The sequence below is a fragment of the Anas platyrhynchos genome, chromosome 15 (assembly GCF_047663525.1).
Source record: "Anas platyrhynchos isolate ZD024472 breed Pekin duck chromosome 15, IASCAAS_PekinDuck_T2T, whole genome shotgun sequence".
Classification (NCBI taxonomy): domain Eukaryota; kingdom Metazoa; phylum Chordata; class Aves; order Anseriformes; family Anatidae; genus Anas; species Anas platyrhynchos.
This window is the reverse complement of record NC_092601.1, coordinates 9,747,299-9,770,251: the sequence shown is the minus strand read 5'-3', so window position 1 is coordinate 9,770,251 and position 22,953 is coordinate 9,747,299. Positions and strand designations below refer to the sequence as shown.

The window sequence follows — 22,953 nt, the reverse complement described above, 5'->3', positions numbered from 1 at the left end:
TTGCTTTGAATACCTTAATAGTCTGAACACCTGAAAACATTTTTAAATTCTTCAAGACTCTGAATCACTGAAGCGAAACACTTCACTCAGAAAATATTTTAAGTTTCTTAAATAAACAAGTTTATCATATCTTAATATAAGTGCACAACTTTAAGAGATATTTAATACATTTAGTCTCCTGACATGAGAGGACAGGAAAGCTTGCTCAAGCTTTCAGTGAAGACTGACTTTAAAAACATGTATCAGCCAGCTAGCTTGAAACATGAGATTTGGCCATTTCCTGTGCTGAGATATTGAATATTCAGTACAAAACAAACACACAAAACACAAAAAACACCTTAGCAGCTCCAATCTACAGATATTATTAACAGTTGAATCATCACAAGTTACCTTTGGATGGTTATAAAAACCAGACTGCATAAAAATTCACAAGCTGTTTTCAAATTTAAAACAAATAAAGTCCCTGCAAAATAACAAGTTAAACATGCAGATTCTTCTAGTTAGAGGCTTTAAAGATAAATAATAAATCATCCTCTGAACTCAGTTTAAAAGAAATTAAAATTCATTTACTTGAGAATTCATTTGGGGTTATTATTCATTGTTTCCAATGCCACTGCCTCCTATGGGCTTCTTTTTGTCAGAACCTTCCAGTCAGGAAGTACAACGTCCTAGTGATAACAGAAGAGTAAATAGATTGAACAGGTTATATTACCGTAACATAATTTACAAAAATCAATAGAAAAGTATCCCAGAGGATACTCAACATGGAAATGCAAAGAACTTCCCTTCTGCTTTCTAAGTGCAGAATGAGTCCGTGCCAGATGTGTACATTCCTTCAAAGGACACACCTGACACAAGAGTCCTAAGTTACTAATGGATAGAGAGAATAGCGAATTAAAGACTTACAAATTAGGCAAGATTGGGAAATGTAATTTAGATGATGGAGTATCTTTGGGGTTTTCTCTGAAAAGGAACATATAGACAATCAGTGTCAGATTAACATCTAGATATGATAGGATCACTGAATACACTCCTTCACCGTTCAATACTGTTTCATCACACTATGCCCATGAGGTACCTTCCAAATAATTCTTATCAGAGAATGAGCTAATTAACTGAGCAGAAAGACATTCAGAAACTCCTGTCAGGATAAGTCAATGATTGAATCTGGCACATCGCTTTTAAATTTTTTTTTTATATTTTTTTAAATAGGGAAGATTTTCAATCAGTGCAGAGATTTACAGATTTCAAAGGCTAACAGTTTATAGTACCTAGGATCTGGACAATTGTTTCAAGTCTTCAGTTAAACATTACTTGTTAACAGATGTTAGTCTCCTCTCTCAAAATCCAAAGGCAAGGAAAAATACCTTCCAAAACAGTCCTGTTTACAATTTTGTCTCAAGGGAGGAAAAAAAAAAAAAAGGTACTTCACTAAAAAGCAATCAAGAAAAACAGTTTCCTATTCACAGGAGCTAATTGCGTTTACAAAAAAAAAAAAAAAAAGGAAAAAAATCAGAAATGACTTTCAGTAAAATGCAAATAGTAGCAGAGGGAGATAAATAAAACCCAATAGAATTGCTTGGTGTGATTTTGCAATCACAGCTTTCAGGAGCTGGAAGAGAATAAAAAGAAAGCTGCTTTCCAATAACACAGAAATAGTGTAACAACTAGCCAGTCAACAGAGGCAGAAAATAGGTAACCAGAGGAGAGTGACAAAATCGGCTTTTACTGACATAGTGATAAAAGGAAGATAAAAAGGCAGCAGAAGACACTGATGCAAAGAAGTATTTGTAAACACCAGATAAAGAACAGCTGAAGGCAGTAACTCAGGCTATAACATAGCTGATAAAGCAGCCCTGCAACATTCTAATCACCTGCAGTCCCAGGACTCCCTTTTTTTGAGAGGAGCAAATAACTCATCATTTTCATAGAGCAGTAAATTCTGTGCATAACTTTGAAGTGCTCAAATAAGATGTTTCCCTTAGGAATGAAGATAGTTTTCAAGTAACTGAGAAATGGACAGTGGAAATAGAATTACAACGCAGTTTGGATAGAAAAATTCCCATATGGAGAGACTCCAACAACATGGGACATCAACATTATTACAGTCCTCCTGGTGCCCAGAAGCAGCATCACTTCTATTGTTTAATCCCTCACTGGTAGTCTCTCATGGTTCCACCTCACCTAAACGTGAAGAGGGGATGTAACATAACAGAAGAACAACCAGACACATTGTAAGAAAGAAGTCTCTCACAGCTACCTAAGGATACACAAAATTCAAAGGATTTTTCAGAGGTATTTGAGCATTTTAACTTGCATCCTTCCTAAAGAGCAGGCAAGTCTCAAACAGATTTACATATAACCAGTCTCCCACCTATATGTTTGGTCAAATAAGGGCTCCAGAACCCACCTAAAGGGACATGAATCTAGCTAAAACAGTATGGCCAAGGCCCAGAAGGAAATGTTACTTCAATACTATTAAAACTTGTCTCTCAGCATTTGCCTTCATTGTGTTTAAGTGATTCTGAAGCACAGAGAAACACGTGGATGGACACTGGGCCAATAATAAATTCAGTAACGACATAGCCTCAGAACGCAGATGGGCGACAAATGCGTTAGAAACATATTAGGCACAATAAAATAATTGAACTTTAGTCTTTGAATAATTACTTTGTTACTAACTGACATTAATTGCACCTTTTCTCTCAAATTTCTGAAGTTATTCTCAATCACATAGTTTCTAATTTGCTCAAAGCCTTGTGAAGCAGCAGCCTGTGCAGTACCACAGGGCAATGCTTCCCATAGCTCCCTTCTGTTCCATTCTAAACAACTCTTCTTTGCACAGATTTCATCCCTCTTTTCTATACGTGTATATGAGAAGTAGAGACTTTATATGTACTAAAGATTTGGTATTTACATAGCATAACATATGATCACATGTTAAAGCTAGTGTCAAGGAAGGATAAGAATTCAAAGGTTGGAGAAGGCATTCTAGTTGTTGCTATACATTAGATTATCCATGCATACTCCCATTAACAGTAGCAAAAAAGAATAGAAGGTTCAGTCTCCTCTCTGATCATACAGTTCTAAAATTTTCACGGAACTGACAAACAGCACGCAATTAAGTGAACTAGGTCAGAACAGGAACAGAATAGGGATCAGATCCCTAAACCTCTCTAGAAAGTGCCATACCTGCACACATATTGATAGGACAGTTCCCTTTACTATGGTGATTATATTGCAAACTGTTTACAACTCTTTCCTAGACTAATAAAAAAAACAAACGCACTGGAATAGAGCTTCATTCACTGAGAGCCTACCACTTGTTTTTGCACAAACTCTTCCGTTCATAAGAGATTCCTAACTATTTCCATTGGTCTGTTTGATCCTTTGCTTAAAATTAATCACAGTAATTTTTTTTTTTTTATTACATCTGGCAAAATTGCACCAAACACATTACACATGGCAGAAGACCAGGTTTTACCAGTTAGCAATACGTCATATTTTATTGTGGGTAACAGCAAAATTCAGCTGTGGTTGTCCCAAAACTCTGTAGACTGACAATCATTCCCACTCTTACAACTCCTGCCTTTTGCTTCTTCAATTGTATTTACATTCCAAGAGAAGTCAAGATAAATATAATTAGGTGACAATAAGTAATTTTTAAGGACTAAATATTTCAACATGAATAAAACCAACAATATAAAACACAATCCATGTGTGTATGCAGATTTTGTTTGTGTGTTGTTTTTTGTTTTGTTTTTTAAATAGTTTTTTCTGCTAGACTTCTGATCTGGAAACTGTGTGTTAGGAGCCTTAGATCAAGATGCTAAGCAGTTATATTTAATGAAAAGAACATGGGGTGATGGGTGGTTTAATACCCTTATTGAGCATTGATCAGTTACGAGGAGAACTTTGAAGTACAGCAGCAGAATGTCCTTGTTTTGAACCATTTTGACCAACAGAAAGATTTGGACATGGTCTGTATGTTTGTTCTACAAGGAGGAAAATATTGTTTTACAGCATACCATGTGTGATTTGGTGTTCTTTGTTACCTTGTGTATCTTTTTGCAAGATGCCTGCCAATTTAGTGTGGTAGCAAGTCTCCAGCAGAAACTGCAAATGGAAAGAGAGCTGTAACCTAGGAAACTTTTCTACGTTGGCATTTCTTAGGCTCTGAGTGAAGAGGAGTCAGTTGAAAGAACCCACAACTCTCAAATTCAAGTCAAACATGAAACTTTTGCAGTTACCAAGTCTTAACTTGCCGAGATTCACTTTGCCTGTTTTAAGTTAAAAATGTCCCCCTGTACAAGGGCAGAAATCTGCCCCACTTGCATATCTTTTTAGAGCCTGCCTAAATCCAATATTTTTATTGTGCACCCATCATTTGAGTAATTATCGTTCCCTCCAATTAATCACAATTTTCTAGTTCAGTTGAATTTACAATGTTTCCCATAGTCTTCTGAGAACTCAAGATTTGAACAGTGCTGTTGCCACCTTAGTTACAGTGGCTTGGTTTACTGATGAAGTATCAGGGTACCATTAGGATGAGAGGTACACAGCAAATATTCCTATAGCCATCAGAGCTTGTTTCTGCCACAATATTTAAATCTTCAATGCATACCCGAAGCATATATACAGGTTTTTATTAAACTTACATACTTAGTCAAGCATTTAAAGGTAAAATTCAAGCTTAGAATTACCAGAGTAAGTGCTAGGTGATTATTAAATCTCATATCTGTAAAACGTGCAGCTTGTTTTTGATAACTAATATTCACAGCTTTAAAGAGACACGCAGCAAAATAAGCAAGCTACTTAATCATGGAATGCACACATTTTCCATCTTCCTTTAGAACAAGCCAGTAAATCACAGCAGTGGTGCCTTCCTACTGTTTTCTTACTGCTCTAACCCACGTGTGCTTATTTCCAAGGACATTCTCTGAACCTTCTATCTTTTTGTACAGCAATGTTGTTAAAAGAACAACTAAAGTAAAAGAGTAAACCGATTTTGTCAGTTTAAATCCCAGAAAAAGTTTTAAGAATTAGATCGATAGAGGACTAGAACCTCTTCTTTTGGTATCTGCTACAGCTGCGGGTGTGTGTGTGGGGAGGGGACTTGACACCAAGATATGAAGTATTAAGTTCCTTCTGAAGTCATAATACAGCCACATATGCAACTGTATTCTCCAACTCCATGCGAGTGTCCACGAAGGGTCTCTCCTCACTGTGGATTGCAGTCCTCCCCAGCCTTTGTCATGGCAAAGTCAATATTCAATATTACCTCTTCATTTGCTTGCAAACTTTACAGTTATGCTAAAATTCCCCTACTATGAAGCCAGCAATGCTAAAACCTTGATTTCTTACCATAAGCCAACCTAAAGAAGTAAACTTAGAAAATTTATTCTCCTCAGGTGTTTCATAGTTGTTAAAGAAAAAAAGTCAAATTTAATCACAAGGAGAGTGATGAAAGATCACTGCGTTGATAAAAAAAAAATGCTTGAGGGTTTTCCAAGACATAGGCCTACATCACTTAGGCATTTAATTCGTATTGATCTTAATAGAATTCAGGCACCTCTGCTCCTTCATGAATCTGAAACTTGCATTCTTAAGGCCGTTCAATCATGGTGAAAAAGTGTACCCTATGACTTGCTAAATAAGTTCACTCTAGGTTGTATTTATGTCAGTTTTCATATGGGCAATGCTAGCGAAAAGAACAGCAATCATTTTCATGTAGCTTGGGGCTTGAAACAAGCTCCCACTTATACAGGAGTAAATTCAGGGTAATTCCATTTACTTCATTTGATTGGATCTGGCCTCTTGCCTCTGACACTGCCTGTGGTAACAACTGTAGTGTAACATTTTTTTTCCCCCTCCAAAATAAGATTGCATTTTAAGAAGAATGTTTACAAAGAGGAATGTCAAGTTTTTGTACCATTTAGAGATTGCTAGCCTATGTGGATATTTAAGCAGAAGCAACCAAAATTATTTTTCACAAAGGAGAGAGGGAAAGTTACACAGAGTCATAATGCCCACTAGAGAATACCTGCCCTGTATACACACAATAACTCCCATCACCACATATAACAACAGCAAAAAAAAGAAGCCTAACCACATAAGACACCTGTAGTTATGTCATCACAAAAACTATATTGACAAGGGCAGAAAGAACTGTGCTAAAGCTTAATACTCTAGTAGTTAAGATCAAAAAAAAGTCCAATACCAAAACATCTTTCCTGGCATGGTGAATCATTTTTACTTTTTGTTTGCTCCAACGTAACTATTCCCAGTGGCAGCCTGCCAGGCAGGAGCAGGTGTACAGCTGTTCCTGTGCCAGGTAATACATTGCCAGAGAGGGGAGCCAAGCTTGAGCACTTACGAAACACTTTCTACCACCCCTTTAGCAGAGATTCAAATTTGGCATATTTTTGTGTCGCCACTCTTGAAAATTTTGGTTTTGCTAATTAAAAATACAAATAGTCCATAATAACTTACTTACAGTTCCCTGTGATAATTATTCTTTCCACTGAATATTATGGCAACTGGAATCCTCTGCACCACAGCACATACTGCAAACGCCAAGAAAGAAATCGAAGTGTGTCATCACTGTTGATAGAAGGATAAATATAGTTGAAGTCAGATTAATATTTCCAAGATTACTCATTTCTACTTCAAAAGAGAAGCAAAGATCATGTGCAAAATGACAGCTACCCATCTGGGACTAGAAAAGTCACCATATGGATGTCTTTTTTCTAATTATAGATAAATTTCTGAACTAAGGGATTTAAAAGTAGAGATTTGTTAGTTCAAAAATATACTTCCTCTCCTCCCTCATTCAGGCAGTCCTTTGGTGCTGGCTAATCAATCAAGCAAAGCATTAGGAGCTTTGCTTCACCTTTAAGAAGGGAGAATTTTCCTACTTTGTGTAATACACAGTCATTTTTGTAGCCCTATTAGAAGAAATTTGTTGCTTTTTTTTAAATAGGCCAGAAAAACCTTTATAATCCTTTAGCCTAATGTCCCTCATATCAGAGGCAATGAGATCTCCTTATGTAAATTCCTTACCTATGTATAATATCATTACTTGAAATACAGAATACACTCCTGAAAAACATCCCAAGTAGATTAAAAGATATTTCAATTACATAATTATCATCCAAGGTAAGTTGCTCCAAGAGCAATTAATTTACGTAAATGATTAAGTATGTATTCTTAACTTTGGGCAAGTTGGTTCTTCTTCCACTACAAGATTAATTTTTGTTGTATTTTGTCTGCTGGATTGACTGATTAATCCTCTATCAAATTACAGAATGGGATGCATGTATTTATAAACCAATCATATTCTTCTTCAGAGCTTTGGTTTGATACGCTAATAAAGTAGGCTTCTTGACCTTGGGAAATGTTTTCTATACTTTACATTAAGGGTGGGGAAAAATAAGCTCCTCTGAACCCTGCAGCTTTTGGCCTCCCTCTAGAACCACAAACACTACATAATATTCCAATAGCAATTATAGCTGTGCCAACTGCAGAGGCTGAACTGTCTTTTCATGCCTGCTTAGCATTTCATAGCATTTATACATGGATTACATTAGCCTTTTTGTCATCAAGGTAGAAATTAACTTCAGCACATAAAGGTAGCTGATATGAAGGAAACTGCAGGAGTAGTCAACTGGGACAAACAGGCTTTTTCTTGAAGCCCAGAGCACACACGCCATGCTCATGACCTCCAGGGTAGCCTCTTTTTTCCCTGTCTACTGACTATGCTAAGTTAGGCAGAACAAGTACACTGAATATCATCCCATCTCCAGGGGGAGTTTAAGACACATAACAGCATCTTTGGCTGCTCTTAACACACATGAACCAGCAAATTTCTGGTTACCATACAAGTCAGCATGTATAAAAACTTCTTTTTTTTTTTTTTTAAAAAGCTTTTTTCCTTCAGTCCTGGTAAAGTCTCACATTCCGTCCATAGTTAAACTGAGCACCTATCATCATTGTTACACACAAGATTAGTCCCTGTACCTTCCCTAGACATACCTGAATATCCACCTCACAGATTGCAAACAGTTGTATTGTGAACAGTTGTCTGACATCTATACAAGCAGTGAGATAGAGGTTGAAATAGCTGATGGAAATGGCAAATGCACCTGATCCATTTAGTTTATTTAAGATAGCAACTTCACTTTGCTGTTGTCTCAGGAGCTAGTGCTTCCAAGAAAGGAGGCTGCCTGGAGGATCAGGGAAGGTGCTTTCAGCAGCTCGTGAGCAAGAGCTCCAGCTGCTCCCATTACTTTCCTCTACAGCCCAAGTGCGGGAGGAAAAACAAACAAACAAAAAAAACAAACAAACAAGAAACTGAAAGAAAACAATTTTTTTTACTTATGCGACTTCAAATATGTGTGACCATGATCTAGCACTATGACTGTCCACTGAGTAACATAGTTCTCAATCTGAGCATGATTGAAACACACTCACATATTTTATCTGGGCTACGATCCTTATTCCATTAAGGAGCTGGTCTAATACAGCATTTTTTCCTCTAGCTGTAATACTGCACCACTTAACTGTGAGATTTAGCACAGTCCTCATAACTGGAGCCTTATTTCCACTCATGTTGTTACAAACATCTTAGCGTCTCATACTTTATCCACACCATGAGATCTGGAAGTTTAACCATGCATAAAAACCTTTTGGCTGTTGCAGTAACACTCTGAAATGAAGCATGTCCGTCTCCACACAGGCCGCAGCACACAAGGCCATCTTATTCCACTTCATTCCTATTAACTTCAGGTTTTCCTCTACTTACCATGGAGTTTTCCACCCTTGCTTTCAGTAAGTCAAATTACAACACACAAATAATACAGTCCTTCAGGGAGAGAAGAAAAAAAAAAAAAAAAAAGCTTCTGCTTTCCTAGAGAAAAGAGCAGAAGGCTACTCAGAATAAGCTACTGGAGCCTTATGAAGAATGGTATAAAATTCAGCTTCACATGCAATCTAACATCCAACCCATGACCAGGAGTAGTAGTTCTCCTTTGTAAAATAGTGTTAAATGCCCTAAAATCCTAGGTCTACGTTCTAAGTTATGTACTTTTGAACACAAAACTAACCTCCGTTTGCCCTAGTACCCCCTCCTCACACGGCCTAAGCCGCCATCTTAGCTCACAAGACCCTACTGTATTCAAACTCCACCCATTTTCCTGAGGAATGTTTTTTTCCCTCCCCTCAGGCCCAGAAAAAAAAAAAAAAAAAAAAAAAACAATCACATTATCATTCTGTTATAGCTCCCTATTAATTTTAGTCTCACTGTGGCTCTCTATTAAATCCTCAGCCCTTTCAAATGCTTCTAGAATCACTTACAGATAAAGCTCCCACTGCTCAATACGTGTGCATTGCAGCTCCCATAGCTCAGCAGTAGACCAACCCCTCCAAAACCACAGCAAGTTAGGCAGCAGGGTACAGGCACCTTCTTTTACATCTTTTCCATGGCTGCTGAAAAACAGGCTCCAGCTTCTCTGGGCTGACTATTTCTGTGCCCTCAAGCCCAGCCTCCTGCAGAGCTTCTTCACCTGAACTGCCCACAGCTGCCCCCGGAGCCCCCTGACAGGGCCCAGGTCCGGCCTCCCCCACCTGCAGCCCTCTGTGTCTCATCCCCTTCAGCTGGGACTTCTAGCATTTTCTTTGGAAGACTCAAATTAGATTGAGGCCTTGTCGTTTTCACAAAAAGCTTGATGGGGGGAGGAGGGAGAGGGATGTGGGTGTAGTAACACAGTTTTTGAATATATTGCTTTGAAAATCATAGTGAGATGCACAGAAAAGCATAAGAGGTCCCAGGCTTCACAATAAGACCCTCAACCATTAATACAATGACTAAAGAGCTGCCTAATGATGACGTTTACAGAAACATTCAGGATAAGCTCCTGAAAACCTCACCTTTCATGGGAATCAGTAGTTTGTGTGCTCCTGAGAGGCTCTATCTGCTCCCACCTGGAGTTACAAGGCTGAACTTCAGGCACAGCACAAACTTCTGTATTCCTTCATTTTGGCTTTGTTCTCTACCAGGCCAGAATCTAAGCCAGATGATAATGCAGCAGATAATGCTTTAGAGCAAGTACCTCTAAGTATTTTAATAAAAATATCTGGTACTTTGTGCTGATACATATGGCAAACTAACTTGTAGGAAGCTCATGTCCCATTTGCAGATTTCCCAGAGATGTCACTGAGTTGCAACAGAAATTGGGTTAGTTCTTTACTACTTTTCAGAAACTTTATTTTGCTGATGGTTTCTTTTCTACTCAATTGCAGGGCTATTAGAACTAGCTAAGAAATTTAACACAAATTTAACATTTTCTGCTGAAGAAAATATCTTGTCTAATCCTCTGATGTTTTCCTCTATCTTAACATGAAGGGAAAGGAAGGAGGAAATCCTTTAGAAGAAGAGACTAAAAGGGAATTTTTGCCTGTTCGGCCTTATAAACATTGGCATTGAAGGAGTTAAGGGACTGGCATTACCAAGCTGTTTCATGGTGGTGGGGAAAGCACAATGTGAATCATTACAACTCCAAAGAAAAGAAGATATATTTGAAAATGAACAACAGCATATGCTTATGCTTCCTTAAAACTAGCTTTGGGCCAGTTGTTTCTATCCCACAGTAATACCAAGCATGAAACAAAAGAAAGTTTCAGTACCATACATTTCCTTTAGGAGGGAGTCCAAAAGTAAAGTGTGTATGAAATAAGACTTGTCAGGGAGAAAATATTTGTGAGGATTTTTTTTTGTTCTACCTGACCTGCTAGTAATTCAGCCACTTACATACACTTAACAGGAAGTTTGCTGTTTTAAATAAAGAATTTCCCGCTGTAATGAACAGAGAAGGTGAATTTAGGCCCCTTAGATGCAATGCTAACTTTCTGAATATTTCATAGAATCATAGATTGGTGTGAGCTGGAAGGAACTTTAAAGATCATCTTGTCCAACCTGCTGCCATGGGCAGGGATACCTTCCACTATACCAGGTTGCCAAAAGCCCCATCCAACTAGGCCTTGAATGCTGCCAAGGAAGGGGCACCCACAGCTTCTCTGGGTAGCCCGTTCTAGTGCCTCACCACCCTCAGTAAAATTTCTTCCTAATGTCTCATCTAAATCTACCCTCATTTAGCCTAAAGGCATTTACCCTTGTCCTATTGCTACACACTCTGAAAGTCTTTCCCCATCTTTCCTGTATCCCCCTTTAGGTACTGGAAGGCAGCTATAAGGTCTCCCCAGATCCTTTTCCAGGCGTAACAGCCCCAAGTCTCTCAGCCTGTCTTTATAGGAGAGGTGCTCCAGTCCCCTGAATATGCAGATATATTTAGGAGGACGGGGTTTAAGGTCATAATCTATAAGCTCATCCAGAAGTGTTAGTTAAAAGGTACTTAAGGACAAATGGGATGGCATGGTGGGGAGTGTTTGGGAGTATAAATGTATGGGTATAAAATCTTAATCACTGACAAAGCATTCATTCTGATGTATAGACCCAAATTAAAGTAATTAACAGATACACACCTATTAGGCAAAGCTATTATGATACAGACTTTATATCAGAATTCTAGTCCGGATGAAAAACAATATACTTTATCTGAAAAAAATTCAACAAAGCCCCTCATGAATTCATAAAGTGTTTCTTTGCCTTAGCACAGACTAACAAATATCAAAGTTGTTGGAATAACAAAACCTGAACAACAAGTATATAAAACTTTAATTGGTAAGATTCAACTTGCCACTCTAATCTATTATCGATATCTAAAAAGGATCTTATGTATCACACCATGCAATGTGCTATGTATCATCTGTTCTAAGTACCACCTTAACCTATCTTATAGCAATGATTTTGATAATAGGTTTCTCTGATGACTTTTTTATTATTATTATTATTTATTTCAGTTTTAGATAATATAAAGAACAAGGAACAGCCTTGCCTGTGTGGAAGAAGTATTTGTTTCTCCGTTTGCTACAAACAAGATTTTGGTAAGTTTTACAAGATGAAAGGTTTTCTCTTTTTCTTTCCCTTAGCAGGACATTTATTCTCTAGGCAATATTCTCATGTTTTATGTCTGTACTAAATAAAATAATTTTTATGCAATGACATACATGTCCAATGCGTTTTGCAGACCTGTGAAGTCACAGATTGGAAAATAATGCACCTGTCTAACAGACTGACTGAACAACAGGAATTACCTTCAGGCATTCTGGTCGCATGCACAGAAAAAACAAAAATAAAAAAATCAGCGCAAGCTGGCAGCTTATTTGCACCATGTGGGGACTGGGCTAGCACTGACCACCAAGGAGTGGCCTATGACCTGTCCCTTGTGTAGAGCCAACACAAGCGGAGCTTGCTGATGAGGTGATAAAGGCTCCAATGTGGCACTGCCTTGGAAATGTGTTAACTCCAGCTACTACTGGAAATATCAGATGTCAGCAAACATAAGGTGCTCGTAGGAGGGCTGGCAAATGAAGGCCTCTCATTAATCTCTTACAGATGAATGATGCCTTTGCTGCAGTCTTACACAGGTGTTTAAGGAGCCAACTTGTCTTCTGTTTATTACTCATAATACAAGAACCTGCACTGAGATCAGAGAAACTGCCACTGGAGATGCACTCCCTCACTTCTCAGTGGTGTATGTATTGATCTTATCTAGCATAGCTAGAGGAGAGGAGGAAACTTCACAGGGGGAACCTATTTCTTCTATACAGTAACCTAGAATTTTATAGTTCAAATAAGTATTCAGCCCAGCTTCTAAAAAGAATATAAATGCTAGTCATGGTAAGTACTGATTAAGCTTTTCTTTTAAGAACTGTAAGAGCTTTAATTGTGTATTTTATTTTTTCATGTGCAAATGTATTATTACAACAATTAACAACAGATTTCTAACTTCAAGCCGCGACTGTGCATGGCAATTTCTCCAAGGTCTTGATTCCAATAAAACAATCTACAAATGTCCATTGAATGAAAGTAAAACTCCCAGAGTAAGGTATTGTCAACCCCTTCTGACTCTTGTACAGATGAAAACAATGTTTGGGAATATAATGCATATTCATTTATGATATTTGCTTTCATCTGAACTTCATGACACTGTGTAGACTACTCAACAGTAACAATAGCATTATAAAATGGAACAGATTTTGAAAAATTTACTTGTGCTGCATAGTATTGTACCAAGGAACTGAAAAATACTGGCCACAAGGGTGCTGGAATTTGACATCTTCAGTTTTTCTTCATTGTCATTACCTGTCAGTGCCACTAATTTACATAAATGGAAATGCAACTGCACCAGCAAGCCACTATTACCAAACAGTTAGAAGTAGTGATCTTTATATATTTAATGATATATTTAAATTTAAACAAAAATTTGGAAAATAAAATTTTTGAAAATCCACACAAAAATTTACATGTTACAAAGTATTAACAATGTAATCAAAATAAATTCTACTGTTCATCCAGCACATACGCTCTGAACAAAATGCTATGAGATCCTACACGTTTGCATCTATTAAGTTTAGAACATTTCATTGCTGCTGAATTCAAGCTAATATTGGAATTGATGTGTGCTCATATAATAGAAAGTTCTCATAATGCTTCTGTGGAAGGACTGTGGAAGAAGTTTTATGCAAACTTGGCACTATTATACTACAAGATGTTATTACACAACAAAACAGTCTGACCTAGAAAATCCTAGTGATGTTTGACATGGCATTCTGTCACAGCTGTGTACACCATTAAGAACTGCTGGCCTTGCCTCGTATTTAGGAATATAACCCAAGTGTGGATTTCTACAAGATGCACAAAGGGTAGGTTCAGTATAGCTTTATAAGTTACTGGACCAAAATTCATTGGTCAGAAGGCACACTTTTTGACCATGTATTCAAAATACACTCCCAAACCCTTAGTTTCATGAAGGCTTGTGAGAAGTTAAGGCTGCCATACAAGTAGAAATTTCTATGCCTTGTAGAAATTATTCATTGTTTTGACATCCAAACAATAGCAAATATTAGTGGGTTAAACCACAGCATTGTTTTTATATAGTATCATTTTAACGAAGCATTATTCTACATTGGTATGTGGTTTTGGCATGGTCTTAGGAATGGAAGTCAAGGGCTGCCAATAAAATGGTGAAGCACACAAGCTTCCCATGAAAATTTAGTAGTTTTTGATGCTTCAAAGAAAAATCTGATTTAATAAGTGTTAAGTGCTTGTGCCATTACTCACATGTATTTAAGCGTCTTACATTGTTGTAATTTTGTCTTCCATTTCCATCCTCTTAAGAACTAAAAGAGGAAAACACAAAGAATTCCCTAAAATGTCTTGTAGTCTTTACAGAGTAAGGGCAAAACCAAGATAATATAAACATTAGGGCATGAAGTCATTTAAGAAAGCTACAGTTTAAACTTTCTTCTATCCCTTGCTCCTACAGTTGCTACACAACAGACAGAGATCAGAAACACAGCAAACAGGAGAAAGACCCTGGTCAATACATACACGTGGCTTAACAAAAGTGGGTTTGAGTTCCAAAAATAGGTAAACTGCTCAGATTTAAGCAATGTACAAAAAAGTCTCAACAACTCAGAAAATGATCAGGGATCCAAGAAGTAGGTAATGAGATTGTACTGTACATTCTGTCAGTAGCCTTTTCTCACAGGATATTAAAAAAAAAATAAATAAATCTTTTCTAGCAGATGGAGAGAAAGGAGGGCCACAGTAGAAAAGTATTTTGACAGGTAGGTATAAGTTAACATAATTCATACATTCCTATAGCTTTGGTAAGTGTAGCCTATTAGTGTGGGATGATGTAACCTACATGACAAGAGGTTTGAAACTGAGGAAAGATGAAAGAAGATGCAAGATGAAAGAGCTGCAGTATGTGATGTGCAACTTACACCATTATTCCTATCACCTCTGTCCCCCCCCAGCTTTCATAGATTAGCAGTGAAACAAAATCTGCATAAAAATATGAATATATTGAAGAAGCCATAGGCAGCAACAGGGGGAGCAATAAAATTGGACAAGTATTTGAAGGATACTTCAAAGAGTTTTACTCTAGAGAAGAAAATTTGATACATTTTTTATCTGATTCTTTTTTTCCTCCTATGGTGCGTTTGCTTATAACATTCCTTGAAAAAACTATTTCACCTTCTTTCTGTGCATTGAGAAACAAAGACAGAAAATTCAGATCACCTATTTACATCTTACTTTTTATAATTCACCATTAAAAAAAGTAAGTTTCAATATTTAATTCCAAATTCCAATACAAGTCATTACTACAGACTATTTCATTTTTAACTCTGTTAGAATTAATAAATCATTCTACTGGTTTGAGTAGCTTTTTTATTTGCTACCTTTAATATAAGACTAGTTGGAAGTCCTCCTTTCGATATTTATACTTGGAATGCATACTCACCAGATATAAAACAAAAACAACATAACATTTTCATCCTTACATTTAAATTATATTTATCACATAAAGCTATGTAACCTGGCAGTTTCACGTTACAGAACTTCAGTAAAAACTCGGACAACAAAGCCTTCCAAATGCACATCATTCGCAGTATTTACATAAGTCTCCAACAAGTGAATACAAGGCAGATGAAAATGTTTTTGTTTTTGTTTTCCTGAAAAAGTTTTGGAGCCTTCTATTGTTATAAGCAGGAACAATTTTATGGGCAGAATATTGCAAAACATACATATTCAGGATATGCACTTACCATGTAAATAGTATGCTAAAAGTAGGGATATACTGAGTAATTAGGCTTCTGTTATCTGGATTACATTAATTTCTGGGCGTGTAACCTGAGATAGCAGGAATAAGGTGGGCAAAGGAGGTTCAACATCATGTTGGTGCATTACATCTAGCTAGATGACATATGGTTATAAATCTTTCAATTTCTACAACTGTTTGTGAACAGCTTACTCAAAAATAATAGCATTAAAAAACCTGAAACTACATAATTTCAATGTTCGTGTCCCAATACACTGGTACATGAGGAAGCCATGAAACAAATCCATAAAAATTCCAATGTCTAGAAGTGCTTTTCCCTCCAGCCTATAGACCATTCTCTGATACCTGCTGTTATATTCTGCACTCCCCGCTCCTCATGGTGCCTGAGATCTCCTGTGTCTTTGGGGAGTTCTTGCATCCTCTTCTTGTCACAAATAGCCCTAGCAACCTGTGTAGCTGTACAATACCCTCCCTGTTTTAAATGTTTTCATGAATCCGCAGGATTTCTTCATGAAACAGCTTATGCAGTTACAAAAACAGCTAGAGACAAAATTTTTGCCAACATCTTGTCATTATCCATGCCTCTATAGGAATCACTACTGTAAGGCATTTGAAAATGTTAATTTGTTTTGAGAAACACAAGGGGTTTTTGTTTGTTAGCTTGTTTTTTTTTTCATGCTGTAATATTTAAGAAACATTACAACTTTCAGAACAGTTGGTATCTCATATCGAGGCAAAATTAATATACTTTCAGCTGTCCTGCTTTGTATGAAGCTATTAAAGAACATTTATTATCTGAAAACAATAACTCACAACTCAAGACAGAATTACTGTGTGTGATTTTTTTTCCGAAGGGTACACAGATTTCTTTCTTTTGTTTTGGCATTCTGTTTTCTCTTAGTATATTTTGTCCTTTTCACTTGGGTAGCCTCCAAAGCTCTGTCTTACATCCCCTATCTATGTACTAAGAAACCCACAAATGAAACCAATAAAATAATTTAGACTGGAAGGAATCTCTGGACTTTATCCTGTCCAACCCCTGCTCACAGCAAGGTCAACTTTAGAGTTGGATCAAATTGTTCAGGATCTGGTTTGATTATCTCAATAGATGGACATTTCACAATATCTTGGATCAACCTGTGCCAGTGTTCAACTGTCCTCACCATGAAAAATCTTTTTTAGTATATCCAGTTGGAATTGTCCTTCCTTTTGTCTTTTGCATCTTGTGTCTTTTGGCCCTAATCCCTTTGCTAGACATCTCTGAGAAGATTGGCTCTGCCTACTCTATACCCTCCCATTAGGTAACTGAAGTCAGCAATTAGATCCTCCCAGCACTGGACTTCTAAGACTGGAGAAATGTAGGTCTCCATCTCTCCTGCTCCACAGTGCTCCAGCTTCTTTGCTATCTTCATGGTTCTCAGCCAAACAGGCTCTAGTAAGTCCCTATATTGTAATATAGGGACATATTGTATATACTGTACAATATTGTACAGTAATCCAGAGGAGAGTGAAAGTTACATGTTGTTCTTAGTTTCTTATTATTTGGATGTATTTAGAGGAAGCCAGGTATTTAACTTCTACATTTTTTCTAAGTATCTGCAGGCCACAAGGAATTCTTGCCAATTCTGCAGCTAGTTGGTCTTTTGGGGAAAGGCCTCAAACAAGAGGAGTTTCTATTGGTTTAGAGTAACAGTAACAGTAGTATTCCACAACTATCTCAAAAATCAAATAATCATGTTTTCCCTTCTAGGATGCATATATATCCCATGCATCCTGCTTTAACTTCTAAAAGTAATCAGTCTAAATCTAACAAATGTAATACATTTGAAGAACTATATATTTTTAGGCAAAATGTAGTTAATAAAAGAAAATATCTCTCTCTCTAAGATGGGTATGTTAGCTATCTATCCTCTCCATTTGTCTGACTTATTTTAAAGGAATCTATCAGCAAGGTATCTGATCTATTTTCAAAGAAGGCATTCTATAAAGCTTCGATGTTGCACATGAAAGTGTTTGTGAGGCTCACCAAATACAATTCTGGTTCAGAGCTGATAGGACGTCGCTACTTTGTATTCAGTTTATAAACTGTTCTTTGAGTACAGATTGATTGTAAAGAAATGAGAAAAAGACTAAATGAAAAGTTGCAACAATTTCAAGTCTGATCAATTGAAAGTAAAGATTGAAAATTCCTTTTACCAGTCTGTTCACATATTTGTTCTCTGAAACAGCTCTCAAAGGAAAGGGCTAGATAAATAACATTTAATTATAGATTCAGGGTTCCTAGCATGAGAACTAGAAAGAGAGACAGAAACATTGGTCATAGTGGCACAAGTATATCCCTGTTATAATTCTACCACAACCTATAATCTTGAATTAGATCCACATAATACAAACTTGAACAGAATTTCTGTACTAATTAAGCAGAAAAAATAAAGATTTTATGAAAGAATAATTATTCAATAAAAATCACACGCAAATGATAACAACAAGGTTCAAACTGCCTCAAAGGATCTTTTCCAAAATAAATAAGACCTGATCAGAACTATACTCCCATATCTAGCTCTGGGAAATGAAAATCTAACCTCTCATTAGCTTACTAAATAGCTTTTCTCGCTTGCAAAGTCTCAGGAGTCTTTGTAGCTTGGAATCATCTGTACCTTTAGAAAACAACACACAAAACAATTACATGAACATAGCCTGATCAGTTAATCTGGAGTTTTGTAGTGCCTTCAGCCTCAAACACTAATTGTTCAATGTTCTGTTCTCCAGCATACATTCACAAGCAATTCCCATGAGCCTGAAAGTCCTTGCTGATTACCCTAATGATATCCATCACTGCCTGACTCACATCATCTAGCTCTGTGATTGCACCTCTGTTACTCCCATATGGCCAGTCTTTGCTGAAGACTACCATCATTTTGGTCTTATCCAGACACTCCTCTAGCCTTCCCCAAGAGAGAGTCCAAACCACCATAGTCTTCACTTCAGAAAACAGTAATTCTGATGGAGGAGGAAAAGCAACTTCCAGAATTGCAGGCTACAAAAGTTCTCCTGACAGAACATATATGCTTTTCCAAAAGACACAGGTATAAGGGCAAGGTGACCCGCTTACTCCGGGGCATATTTTACCCAGCTGCTGGGGCTTTCACAGTGCAATCACGGCATCAACCATTTATATAATCAAAACATAACCCTTCAACTCAAATAATACGTTATCTTGTGGAACACTAACAGGCGAGTATCATCTGTCCTAAGGGTGAAATAAAGCAAGTGTAAAGTTCATACCACATATTGTAGCTGATTTGTACATCTGATCTGGACCATTATTCTTCATCTAGGTGAATGTACAGCACTGAGAAAAGGTGTTTGCTATCATCTGATAAAGCTGTAGCCTAGCTATGAAGAAAGATGTATTGACAATTTTGATGCCCTTGCAATAGGTAAGTTAACAGTATGCTCTCTAACTCCAGTGGGCTCTTACAGCACAGTGCCTTCTAGAAACGTAGTGCTGATGTCTGGGATGGTATATTTAAAAACAAGATTGACTGCAGGCTATTTATAAGTACTTCTGCTTGTGCCCTGTAAAAACTGAAACAGTTTAAACTGAGAAAATTCACTGACTTGATGTCATTAGTTTCTCCTTCAACAGAAAATTGACCAACTCCCCCCTGAACAATAGCTAGGCAGAAGGAAAAGAAAAGCAAAAACAGTGATGTGAAAAATTAGCTAAAAGAAAATCACAGTATTTCAAAATTGCTCTGTATCTTGGAGAAATTTTAATATGAGCAAATTTGCTTTCTGATTAACAGATTCGTTATATTACACTTAGATCTCTTGCCTAGTCCTCAAATATGCAAGTGTTAAAAGTGAAACGGAAAAACACATATATCCTTTTAATATAATAGACAGCTGAAATCATGTGGTAATACTTCCTTTTTATCCTGACTCGAGGCTTTACTTATTGCTGAAGCAGTACAGTGACAGTTATCTTAAAAATCTCTACTTCATGAGAAAAAATAAAAGTACAAAACTTTTTTCACACAATGAACAATGAAGTCAACAAAATGAGTGATGGCAAATGCAAAAAAATTAAACTACAACATATGAGACATCTTTGAGAAATGAATATATATATGAAGGGTGATACTTACATGTTTTTCTGACATCTGGAGCTTTCTTGAATCAACTGTAATTCAGCTTCAGTGAGTTCATGTTGCACTATTCCATTTCCCTGGGCATTCTGTAGAGCTTTTCTACTTTCCTGGCCCTTATACACTCTCATGTTACTCGGATGACCTGAGCTAAGCTATAAAATATACTATTTTAGTTAACAGCTTAATGATATGCTGATATATGCTTCTGTTATTGTGCCTGTGAAAAAAAGTCTTGGACGTTTTTTAGAAGATAGCAAAAAATACATCACTTAGATAATATCAACACAATTAAATCAATAAAATTACCTTAAATTCTAGAAAAAGTATCACCACATGAACATGCAAACTCATCTTCAGTTTGCTTTCTGGTGTAAGAATATGAGGTGGATGACCTGACCTTTTGATAGAACAAGGGGGAATGGTTTAAAACTAAACAAGATGAAATTTAAATATATGTTAGGAAAAAAATTCTTCACACAGAGGTTGGTGAGGCACTGGAACAGGCTGTCCAGAGGGATTGTGGATTCCCTATCCCTGGAAGTGTTTAAGGCCAGGTTGGATGGGGCCCTGGGCACCCTGATCTAATGAGTGGTATCCCTCCACATGGCAGGGGGATTGAAACTGGATGGCCTTTAAGGTCCCTTCTAACCTAAGCCATTCTATGATTCCATCATTCTATCTGGAGGCAGGCAGAAGGAGGCAGGTTATGAGAAACAACAGAACGCTTGGAAATCTTAGTGCAGTTGGAGCAATAATTACAAATCAGCCTCTCACTAAACTAACCATTTTCCAATACATACTTTTTGTATGCATCACAACAAACAGTCCCAGATTAATTCAGGATATGTCCTTCCTTAAACTGAGTAAAAGCATCGTTATCTACATCAAATTATATATATATACAAAATATTTTTTTGGCTTTTACTACACTTGTTGATTGTCATACTTTTTATTTTTTATAGTGGCAAAACACTTTTGTGAATTAGATCATCAGTCTGTGCTTCTTAAAGGATGGTACTGTAGCCTAGGCTTGTTTACTAAATTGTTAATATCACTGATATGAATTTTAAGTCCTTACTAGATTTGGAATGTTATTTTTATCATTTGCAGTATTCTAAAATTAAAACAGGCACTGTTCAACAGACAGCCTGTCAATAGAGTCTGTGACATTCAAATAATAAGAAGTTCCTATCTTAAACGTGCTACTAAACTATTGGATAAGGTCTTAATTCCAGTGTTACCAGGCAACGTATTTACAACATCAAATGTAATTTTTATTCTCTGTGAATGTTTTGAATATTCTGATCACCAGTTTCTGGTCTCCTCCATCATTTGCTCACTGTCATTACACTGGATATTTGTGCAGAACAGAGTTTAGTAAACTGTCCAAGTTTCCTTTAGGCCAAAGTTAAGTCTATGATGGAAATTAAAGTTTCTGAACAAACACCCACCTGGAAAAGATGTGGGTGAAGAATTAATCCAAAGGATTAGCTAGTAAACAACAAAATGAGGTTATACAATTTTCCCCCAGCCATATAAAGGACTGGTGAAAAAGCCAGAGGGTAAATGTAGAAGACATCCTCTATTGCTTCAGTCTGAATTTTCTTTTTTTACTGAAAGGACCAAAGCTTGGCTTACCCAAATTTGTTTCAATTTGTTTCAAAATATTTCATAACTGGCATTTAGAGTTATTCTCTTGCCCCTATTATTCTCTATCCTGAAGATAAAATGAAAAATGAGCATTTATCTTTTTTTTTTTTTTTTTTTTTTTTTTTTTTTTTTTTTTTTTTTTTTCTCAGTTCTAGTCTGTTGCATTAGTCACAAGACAGGTCTTGATGTCTTGTTCAATAAGAACTCACATTTTTGACTTTACTTATACTGGGTATACTAGCATACCGGATTTGGCTTAGTTTTAAGACAAATTTTCCCATTAACGGTGACTATAAACCAAAATCAATCAACCTTGTATGTATGTAATGGTTCACAGCTTTTCTACTTGTGTTTGAAAATGTATCAGATTGAAATGCTCAACGTAGTATTCAACTCTGTTCACATTGTTCCTTTCAAACATGACACACAAATGAGAATAGTTTATTATTGATGTTGGCCCGTTAAGAAATCTGTCTTATGCTTGCAGTGTGTTTTATCAAGGCCATGGAAAAGTTGACAAAAGAGACCCATTTTCCTGTATTTGAGTCTGTAGACAGTATCCATTTTCTAAGCATCAGACAACACATATTGGTTCTCTGAGCTTTGCTTTTCATATCCCAAACTTCTAATCAATGTATGAAAAAGAAAAAGAGATGCTTAGTTAATAATGAAACTATTCCAAAGAAGATTGAATGACTTGCAAATATAATAAATCGGTAATGGGCTGGGGAGGTTCCCCAAAATTCATGCATCTGTTCTTTTCTATAGAAATGCCATAGCATTCTTGTGCCTGAATTTCATTTTTACAGTCAAATCCACCTCTATTTTAATTACTAAATTTTATTGCATATGATGGAAGTATAGTTAATACAAGTTGACACAATATTTTATTTCCTTCTGTTTTAGTCATTGCCACATGTTTTAAACCTTTACGCCAAAATATGGGACCTCCATTTACTGTAAAAGGGCATGAGCCTCTCCCATATCAAGAACTAAATTATGAAATTCAAACAAAATCAAGTGGAATTCCACTCAGCTACACTAAATCCAGACTTTTTTTCACAAAAGCAACTGTCGGTCTTCCTTTTTTCTGCTGCTAGCATTTTAATGTAACCACACAACCTATTTCCTTAAAAAACAAACAAACAGCCCAGCCTCTTGGTTCTTTTAAAAAAAAAATCTATCAGACTATTTTCAAAATGTAGAAATCACAGCAAAAATTATTTCTCATCTGTTTTATGCTTAACTAAAAATTAAAAATGATGTAGCAATTATGAGGGTTTTTTTTTAATCAAAACAAAAATCTCTGAAACAAAAATCACTAGGCTTTAAAAAAAAAAAATAAAATGCCTGAGTTATTAGTGTCTCTGAATTGCCTACTGTGCCCAGGCAGTAATGTTTTC

At 36.6% G+C, this 22,953-nt stretch overlaps 1 protein-coding gene across 3 annotated transcripts in view; it reads right to left on the bottom strand.

The window, feature by feature from the left end:
• Positions 1-22,953, bottom strand: part of LOC101800169 (uncharacterized) — a 421,465-nt gene that overhangs the window by 238,089 nt on the left and 160,423 nt on the right. The window contains exons 13-14 of one of the 3 annotated variants that reach the window (XM_072023988.1): positions 19,898-20,052; positions 6,497-6,603 (exon numbers count right to left, since the gene is read on the bottom strand). The gene's annotated coding sequence lies outside the window, so the exon portion shown is untranslated. Of the gene's footprint in view, positions 1-6,496; positions 6,604-8,803; positions 9,124-9,354; positions 9,819-19,897; positions 20,053-22,953 lie in introns of those variants that run through there. The other 2 variants (XM_072023989.1, XM_072023990.1) reach the window with 2 other exon arrangements.